The following is a 10975-nucleotide window of genomic DNA, read 5'->3' on the forward strand; positions in this document are numbered from 1 at the left end:
TCTAGACTGGCAAGTCAGGAGGCTGAGGAATAAGGAAATAGTTTCTGTTAACATATTGTGGAGGAACAAAGAGGTCAAAAATGGTAGATGGGAAGCTAAAGCTGATAATATATCGCGATATCCTCACCTCTTTCCTTCTATTCCAAGTATAGGTATTGCGTTCATTCATGATTATATCTTTCCAATCCACGTATTTCATTTATTCTCATGTTTTAATATGCATTTGTGTTGATGAAATAAGTTTTTTAAGTCATATTTTAAATTGGGATTAAGGATTCTATGTTTTCATGCATTTTTGATATGTGTTGCATTCATTTTGGGCTGATATTATTCTTTCCAAATGCATTCATACTAGTTAGAGGATCATTCAAGGACGAATGTTCTCAAGGGAGAGATATTATAAGACCCAGAAGTTGGAAAGTTGTAAAATAGAGTTTAAGATGGAAATCACAGAAAAATTTGCCCTAGATAAGGACCAAGAGACCATTCACGAGCCGTACTAAGATTCACATCCTTCATAAAGGGATGTTATAAGTTTCAGGGAACATGGGAGATAAAGGGAAGGGTTTATTGAGGGCTCTACGACCCATGGTACTTATCACAAACCGTGAATCTATCTGTGCTTCTAAACCTCAAGGACCCCAACTTTATTTACGGACTACGACAGGGTCCACTGTCCATGGAGTACTTGATGGACCATGTCTCCCTCCATGGTGGCACCCTTCCCTAGGTCAAACTCACCCTCAGGACCATGATGCTAACCATGACCAATGGAGAGCTTCAAAGGTCGTGATGCCCTTCCCTGTAGGTTCCCAACATAGTTAAGTGCAGGGAGTGTTTTGATTTTTCCCTATTGTTTCCTTAATTTATTTGGATGGTTATTATGTTAAATCCTATTCTATTAACTACCCTAAACCCTCCAGTCACTCCCTAACACCCAAATCACAAAATCCCCTCTCTAAAGTTCTCTCCCAAGGTTTATCTTCTTCCTCAAAGAAAATTCCAAGAGGTTTAAAGTACAAGTCTCCAATTCAAGTGCAAATTATGTATTCTAAGATATAAGTTATGTGGAAATTCATTTATGGATCCTTTCATCCATGGAGTCCCAAGGTTTTCTTCTAATCTCTTTTATGAATTCTACTTCTAAGCCCTAGTTTTCACAGAATTGCGTTGGATCTTTTTAATTATGTTCTATTTAATTTCTATTGGTCTAACTTTAATTTCTATTGGTCTAACTAAGTATAATTCACATTAATTTGTATGATTTCAAGTTGAATTTCAATGACCCATGCCATATGCTATTTTCAAGGAATTATGATCACGAATTTTAAAAGATTTCAATGAATGTTTTATGAATGATTATCAAGTCTTGTTAATGACTTATGAATGGTTACGAATGAGGTTTCAAGAAAGTATCTATAGTGTGAAAGGTAAATATCACACACTTATCTTAAATATGTAAAAGAACATTCTTACCAACTCATGGATTCTTATGAATCAATCATGTGAATGAGCTACTCTTATGATTACTTTAGGATAAGGAATGATATATATTATTGTCTTTTTGTCACAATTTGAGCCTAGGGCCTAGACGTGACATGGCGATCGGGAACCCAAATATTTCCAACCATTGCCACCTTAACACACATCGTATACATAAGGTAAATAAACATATTGAAATAAGAGGAAGAATAACCTCAATTCCAATATCCAAAATAGACTACATCAATATTTTAACGAATAAACATGCCTCTACACTAGACTTGATGGAGGCTTAGGACAAGCTCCTACCTAACCCTAATCATAAAAGAGAATCAAGGTAAAAAAATAAAAGAAAAAGCATGTGCTCGATGAATGAGGACTCACCAACTCTTGAGAACTAAACCAACTCTAGCCACAAATATGAGAAGCGTGAGTTTGGTATGTCCCTAAATTATGAGACAATGTAGGCAAAATATTTGTTACTACTTAAAAGTCACTAAGTATGTGCAATATGCATGAAAAAGTGATTGGACATGAGAAAATGACATATGATGTATGATCAATCATAAATGAACATGAATAAGGCTTAAAAACATTTGAAATCACATGAAAAATTATGGTCAATACATCATAAAACTTCATAATAAAACTTACATCTTTGCATATAACTTGTGTGGGATAAGACCTTTAACCAACATCCAAGATCATGCGAGCTATAACATGGAATTCGATGTAATTCCCCCATCGAGAAGAGAGACTACTTGCCAAGGTAGACTACTTGAGAACAAATTTAACATTATGAGCTATATATGGATCCACTAGCTAAGCTATAAAGGCAACCTACCATGGCGTCAATAGTTTGGGACTTTAGGTTGCCACTAGAATTCCCTTGGGTGACTAAATACATTAAGGATTGAACCTAACCTACAAGCCCTCAATGCTTAGTCAATATCCCAACAGAATTTACTAAAACTGTAGAAATGTCATCATTAACTTTATCATAAAAAATAATCATTAGAGTAGCTCATTAACTTAGCATTTTATCATAATCCATAAACATTGGTGAGAATTGTCCTTATCACAATTTTAAATCATAAATTGTGTGAGAAGGATTTTAAGGAACAATTAAAATGCTTGTTAGAAAAAGGGTTCATAAGGCCAAGCATATCCCCATGGGGTGCTCCCATGTTGTTTGTGAGAAAAAAAGAATGTTTCGCTTTGAATGTGCAGAGACTACCGATAATTAAATAGGGTGACCGTTAAGAACAAGTATCCAATCCCTAGGATAGATGATTTATTTGATCAATTGCAAGGGGCAAGTCATTTCTCTAAGATTGATCTTCGATTCCACTATTATCAACTAAGGGTGAGAGAGTGTGACATTTCCTAAATGGTATTTCAAATAAGGTATAGTCACTTTGAGTTTGTAGTGATGTCATTTGGGTTGACGAATGTGTCGGCGATGTTCATGGACTTAATGAATAGAGTGTTCAAACCCTAACTTGATATTTTTTGGGTGGTTTTCATTGATGACATCTTGATTTACTCTAGGGCTGAGGAAGAGCATAAGAATTACTTGAGGGTTGTGCTTCAAACTTTGAGGGAAAAGCTACTATTTTCCAATTTTAGAAAGTGTGAATTTTGGTTGAAGGAGGTGGCCTTTCTTTGTCACATAGTGTCTATTCATGGGATAAAGGCTTATCATAATAAAATGGAGGCGGTCAAGAATTGGCCTAGACCATTGTCTCCTTCAGACATTAGGAGCTTTTTGGGTCTAGACGGGTACTATAGAAGATTCGATGAAGGGTTCTCCTCCATCTTATCTCATGTGACAAAGTTGACCCTAAAAATGGAAAAGTTCATATGGAAGGATGAGTGTGAATAATTTCCAAACTTTGAAAGATCGACTTACCTTCGCTCCTATTTTTACTCTATCGGAGGTATTAGAAGGGTTTGTGGTTTATTGTGATTCTTCAAAAATTTGTTTGGGTTGTGTCTTGATACAAATTGCAAGGTTATAGGCTATACTTCTAGATAATTAAAGGTGCATAAGCGTAACTGCCCTACCCATGATCTTGAGTTAGCGGTTGTCTTATTCTCTTTAAAGATTTGGCGACATTATCTCTATGGGATATATTTGGAAGTGTTCACGGATCACAAAAGTCACCAAATTATGTTCACTCGAATGGACCTCAGTCTAAGGCAAAATAGGTGGCTTGAACACCTCAAGGACTATGACATGTGTGCATTATCATCCATGTAAGGCTAATGTGGTTGCCAATGCACTTATTAGAGTGTCTATGGAGAGTGTGGCCTATGTGGATAAAGAAAGGAGGGAGTTGGTGAAAGATGTTAATCTGTTGGCTAGATTAGGGGGGGAAGTTGAGTGGTTTTGATGATGGTGGTATGTTTGTTCATAACGGGTCCGAATCATCCTTGATGGTTGATCTTAAGTCAAAATAATACCTTGACCCAACTTTTGTAGAGTTGAAGAGGTTGGTAAAGGAAAAGAAGATAAAAGTTTTTTCATAAGAGGGAGATGGGGCATTATACTAGAAAGGCTGATTATGTGTTTCGTACGTGGATGGACTAAAAAAATTGATTTTGAAGGAAGGTCACAATTATTCATACTCCATTCATCCTAGTTTGAGGAAAATGTACTGAGACTTAAATGAACTCTAGTGGTGGAATGTCATGAAAAGGGACATAGAAAGATTCTGTCCGAATGTCCAAATTGCCAAAAAGTTAAGGCCAAACATCAAAGGCCGAGTGGCCTACCTCAAGATATTGAAATTCCCACTTAGAAGTGGGAAGATGTGAACATGGATTTTGTAGTGGGTTTGCCTCATACTTGGAAACATGATAATTTAATTTGGGTGATTGTTGATAAAATGACTATGTCAGCTAACTTTTTACCGGTCAAAACTTCTTATAGTGCCAAAGATTATGCTAAGTTGTATATTCGGAAGTTGGTGAGGTTGCATGGTGTGCTGCTATTAATTATTTTGGATCGTGGTACCCAATTCACTTTTCAATTTTGGAAATCATTTCAAAGGGATCTCGGTACTAAAGTAAAGTTAAGAACCATATTCCACCCTCAAACCGATGGGCAAGATGAAAGGACAATTCAAACACTAGAGGATATGTTAAGGGTGTGTGTGTTGGAATTTAAAGGAATTTTGGATGATTATGTACCGCTTATTGAGTTTGCCTATAAAAATAGCTACCACTCAAGTACTGACATGGCTCTATCTAAGGTCTTGTAAGGGAGATGATGTAGGTCTATATTTGGTTGGTTCAAAGTAGGAGAGATGACCTTGTTGGGTCCAGATTTAGGGCTTGATGCTTTGGAGAAGGTGAGAGTCATTAGGGAGAGATTGAAGACGGCTTAAAGAAGTCAAAAGTCCTATTCTGTTACTAGGAGAAGGGATCTGGAGTTTAACGTGGATAATTGGGTGTATTTAAAGGTTTCACCTATAAATGGTGTGGTTTGGTTTGGTAAGAAAGGAAAATTGAGCCCTAGGTATGTAGGGCCTTATAAAATCTTGAATCGTGTGGGCAAGGTGACTTATGAGTTGGAGTTGACTTGGGAGATTGCTATGGTTCACCTGGTGTTTCATGTGTCATTGTTGAGAAAATGTGTGGGTGATCCAAATTCCATTGTGCTTCTAGAAGTAGTTAATGTTGAAGAAAACATGACTTATGAAGAGGTCCCGATTGAAATTTTAGACGGAAAGTTAAGAGATTCAAGAACAAAAAAGTTGCATCTGTTAAAGTCTTTTGGTGGAATCAACAAGTTGAAGGTGCTACATGAGAAACGGAAGCGGATATGATGAAATATTACCCTTAACTCTCTTGTTCTACTCAAGCCTAAGCTACTAAGTTATTTAAGCTCAAATGTTTAAGACTCCTATGTTTTAGTTTTCCTAAGTCCTCATATGCATGCATTCTCATGAAGTTGAATTTAAAGTCATGTTTTATGCTAAGTTTAAAGATCGCATGTTTTGTGCATTTTAAGTGTCATTGTATTAATGTTGGGTTGCTAGTCCTTGTGCCATGTCCTTTTTTACGCTAATAATTCTCTTTCAAGGACGAATGTTCCCAAGGGGGAGATATTGTAAGACCTCAAAAATTTGGAGAGTATTATACCAAGGAACAAAGGATGAAATATTAGAAAAAGTGTAGGAACTGGCAACCACAAAAGGCCATTATGGGCCGTGGTGATCACCACGGACCGTGGTGAGCAACCATGGTAGGGATTCAAAGACTCGAACCTACAGAAAGGGACCACAGAGAGGGACCACAGACCTTCGTTTGGACCATGGACCTGGTGAGCACCATAGACCTTAGTGCCCTCTGTAGTGACCCCTCCTCTAAGGCCCCAAGAAAACTTCCCAAGGAAAAAACCAAGGATGACTACCATCAGTTTTGGAGCTCTTCACGGACGTGGTGTGATCCATGATGGTCACTCCTGCAACTGCTCCTACAAGACCTGTACCACAGCCACGTTACACGGGCCGTTATGCCCTTTATGGACCGTGTAGGTCTCCTTTAAGAAGGTTCAGAAACCCTCCCTACAAACTCTCAAAACTTTTCCCAAGTCAATCATCACGGGACCCTATCACGTACCACGGACCGTGAAGGGTTCTCATGAAACAATTCCGGATAGATTTTAAAAGGGAGTATTTTGGGCTATTCTGGGGTTTTACCACAAAGTGTAGTCATTTCGAGGGTAGAATTCACCCATCTAAAGACCCTAAACCCTCCAAAGCCCTCATTTGTCCATATTAACTTGCCCAAACAAAAACCCTTCTCTCTCAAAGTCTCCCCCATCTTCAAGAAAGGTTCTAGGGTTTCACTCCAAAAAGATCAAGCCTCCATTTCTTTGCAAGCTTTGCAATAAGGGTTTATCTCCCCAAGGTATGTGGGTCTGGTCTCATCCATGGGTTCTTCCACCCATGTATCCCAAATTTGTTTTCTCAACTTATTATTTCAATTTTTAAACGATGAAATTTTATGGGTTCTTATCTGATGATTCTAAATGCATAGATTATGGTTTATTTGAAGCTTATTTACCTATGTTGATATTTATGGATTCTGAATTTCATGGAAGGATGATTTGTCAAATTCCTTATATGAATGCATGAAAATAGTTTTAAAGTGTGTATTGTGGGTTGTTTTAAGATGTTTTAATTGATACATTTCCATCACTCTCATGCATTCTTGCATTGTTTTAAATATATTTGAAGGTTGAATGAAATGAACCCACTTAGTTTTATTATATTGAAATGAAGTTAAATGGAAAACTTTGACTGCAAGTAAAGGTTTTATAAAAGCAAGTGTTTATATTTAAAGGGAATCTTATGAAATGAAAGAATGATTGAATGATGATAAAAGGTCTTCTTAGAAAAAGAATGGATTCAATGTGATATGAATAATTCTCATATATTTTAATCAAATGAAACATTTTAATGTGCTATTCCACCGAATTATGATTTAATGTCTAAAGTTATATGAATGCTTATGCTATATGATATTTAAATGTTATTACGTTGGATTGACCTAGCACCGAATGTAGCATATAGATGGGAACTAGACCTAAGGGGTTCTTAAGTAAAGTCTCATGTTGCATTAACTATGCGCCAACATAGGAGACCTTGTAGGCTATTTAGGCTAGTGGATCCACGATTAGACCTTAAAGTTAAAGTGAAAGAAATAATTAAAGTTGACGGAATTCTACTCAGCAAGTATTCTTAAATTTCAGTTATGGTCATCTTCCCCCCAAAAGGAATGATTCAAATGCGATGTACTTGATTGATTACTCATGCATTGCACTAATATAAATGTTCTAATGTTTCCTAAATGTTCCTACATTCCTACATACTTACTTAATTAAAAGTAATAACGCATACTCTTCGAGTAAATGATATCACCATGTAGGGACCGGCGTTGCTCCACGCTCTCCTTCTCATGGCTAGTTTGATCATTGAAGGCTACTATTAATTTAGTGAGTTCCCATGTTTTGGGAATAATACCCCTTTTGCCCTTCTTGCTTATGATCATTATAAATGTTTGGATTTTCTTTTAGAACTTGTTTCCTTATTATAAGGGTGATCTAGGGACATGTCTTAGCCCTCGCCAAGTCTTTGATGTAGAAGGTATTGTTGGATATAAAATGTATGATGTTAAAGTTTGACTTTTTGACGTCTAATCTATGCTAGTTATCCTTAGTCCTATTACCACTTTATTTTTGCTCCTTATTAAATGTCATTACCTATGAAAAGCTAAAAGAATGCTAAGAGGCTTGGGTGAGGTACCTCCGGGTGTCTCATTTATCGAGTCACGTCTAGGCCCTAGGCATTAGTCCTAAACTTGTGAACCTAACGATCAAGTATCTAAACCAGAATCTCCTCATAGAATAAGCTATACTTCAAACTAATTCTTTCTATAGGAACAATGAGTAAAGGGTCATCTTTACTACTTCTTGAGCTTGAAAATGTGAAACACTGGGTGAACAACCGCTAACTATGATGGTAGCTCTAATTCAAAATCTATATTACCAACTCACATTGAAATCTTGTAGGGACCAATGTAATGGGGAATGAGCTTCCCTTTATTTCCAAATCTTATGACACTGCTCGCGGGTGAAACCTTCTAGTAAAGACAATCATTTACGTCAAACTCCAAATCTCTTTCCCCAACATCTGTGTAGGACTTTTGATGATTCTGTGTGGTTTTCAACATCTCTTGGATAATGGTGCTATAAGAGGCAAGTTGTCAACCCAATATACTTTGAAACCAATAACATAATACCTCAATATATCCTCTAAAGTGTGAATTGTATGCTCTACATGATCATATGTCTGAGGATGAAAAGAGGTACTAAGGTTTAACTTTCAACCCAAACCTTTCCGAAATGACTTCCAAAATAGCGTGGTAAACTGAGCACTAATATTTGAAATAATAGACAAAGGAATTCCATAAAGTCTTACTATCTCACAGATGTACAGTCTAGTGTAGTCCTCTACTAAATTTGTAGTCTTAACTAATAAATAATGGGCTGGTTTATTCATCTGATCTACAATCACACAAATCGAATCATATTATGGGCTAGATAGCAGTAAGCCTATAATGAAGTCCATGTTGATCATCTCTACTTCAAATCTGGAAGTTCTATTTTCTGAGCCACATCATATATCCTTTAGTGCTCAATTTTGAGTTGCTGACAATTTAGATACCTAAAAACAAAATCTGTAATATATCTCTTCATGATACTCCACCAATAGTGATCATCTCTACTTCAAATCTGGAAATTCTATTTTCTAAGCCACATCATGTATCCTTTAGTGCTCAACTTTGAGTTGCTGACAATTTAGATACCTAGCAACAAAATATGCAATATATCTCTTTATGACACTCCACCAGTAGACTTCTCTCCAATTATTATACATTTTGGTGGAACCTGATGGATCGAATATTTGTATCATGATCCAAGCTAGACCCTAGGTGTGACATGTTGATTAGAATCCCGAAGGACCCTAACCAAGCCTCTCAACATATAATTCATGAGCATACGTAAGGTATATAAAGTAACAAGACTTAAACATAGAAGCAAAAATAAAGTATCAACAAGAATGGTTTCAATAGAAGAGAATAAGTCCCAAACTTGCAATGGAAAGGCTACATTGACTCCATCACATCCAACATGCCTCTACTAGTCTAGATTAGGACATAAGATAATATGCTAGCTCACCCAATATAAACAATGAAAAAGTCATAAAAACATAATGAAAATTAAAATGTCTTGTCCTCTAAACATGAGGAATTACCACTAATGAGAATAGTAATATGCTTTTGCCATGAATAGAAGCATGAGCGTGATCGTCGAACCCTACATTATGATACAATGTAGGGAAAAGTATGTGTTAGTATATGGAATGCACTAAATATGTGAGAAGTATGTATGAACAATGATAATTGGACATAATCAATATGAATACGGGATGAATGTCCAATATGTTAAAGTATGAGTAAAACCTTAAAAAATTTAAACATCATAATTATGTGGTCAATGCATCAAAACATTATTATAAGAATGTATACCTTTTTCATATACTTTAGTGTGGGATAGGACCTTTAACCAACGTATAAGATCGTGCGAGCTATAACATAGAATCTGATGTAATTTCCACATCGAGAAGGTAGAGGCTACTTTGACAAGCTAGATTCTGTGAGAACATCATATCATCATCAGCAATATATGGATCCACTATCTAGGCCTTATTGGCATCATTAACCTATGCGGGCAACATAGTTTGAGTCTAAATCTTGCTACTAGGATTCCCTTGCTTGGCCACTTATACTATCGGACCTAACCCTATTTCATATTCCTCTTGGTCCTTAGTTATTATTCCAATTAAAAGTCATAAAACATAATCATTAACCTAATTAGGAAAGTGTAAGACCCCAAAAGTTGGGAAGTTGGAATAAAAGGAAAATTCTCAGAACAAGGAACTAGTCTCAAGTTTACGATTCTATCTACAGATCATATGTATTTCTATGACTTATAAGGACGAGTCATAGAGTCAACCCACGCACCTATGCTGAGTAAGTCTCATGAGAGACCTATAATACAACAGAACAAGTCGTATAAAGTTGATGAGTCATAAGGTTGGCTCATAATGAAACTTTAGAGATAGGTAAATTTGCTAGTTTTCAGACCTGCAGGACGACTAGTGTCTACGATCCATAATCTTTTTGATGAGCCATAAGGATGGCTTATAGATGTAACTTTAAAGATCCAAACCTCAGGGATTTCTCATAACTGCAATACTACTCAAGTCTATATTTCGTAGACTTGAAGATGAGTCATACAACCCAAGTTGTAGGGTTCAAATTCTGTATTTAATAAAGGGTAATATTGCCTTTTGTCATATTCAGTTTAATGAACCTAGACACGTTTATGACTAATTTCAAAGCCTATAAACACACGTCCCTTAATATTTCCCTCATATTATAAATCATTCTCTTAAATTATCTAAGGTAGGACTAAAGAGTTTTCTCAAGGTTCTTCTCCAAATTCCAATCTAGGTTTTCAAGAGCAATCAGTTTCTTCTTCGATTTCAAAGTTTTTTTAGAAAGGTATGTGGGAATTGATACATGGATTCCTTTCACCCGTCGAGTCCAAAGGTTATCTTCATAAATCTCTTGAAATTTCAATGGTTTTCTAACCCTACTTTTGATAAATTGCATTAGGTTGTTTCAATAATGTTTTAATTGTTATCAATGACCATTATAAGCATGATTCTATATTTATTGTATAATTTAAAGTTGAATTATGAAGGCTCATGCATGAAGCTATTTTCAATGATGATTTACATGAATTATGATTGTGAAGTTTAATGATTTCCAAAAGAAAGTTGTTATGAATAAAGTTGAGATTTAGGATTTAATGATTAAAGTTATAATGATGATTATTGATGATCCAAGAAAG

The sequence above is a fragment of the Solanum dulcamara genome, chromosome 6 (assembly GCF_947179165.1).
Source record: "Solanum dulcamara chromosome 6, daSolDulc1.2, whole genome shotgun sequence".
Taxonomy (NCBI): Eukaryota; Viridiplantae; Streptophyta; class Magnoliopsida; order Solanales; family Solanaceae; genus Solanum; species Solanum dulcamara.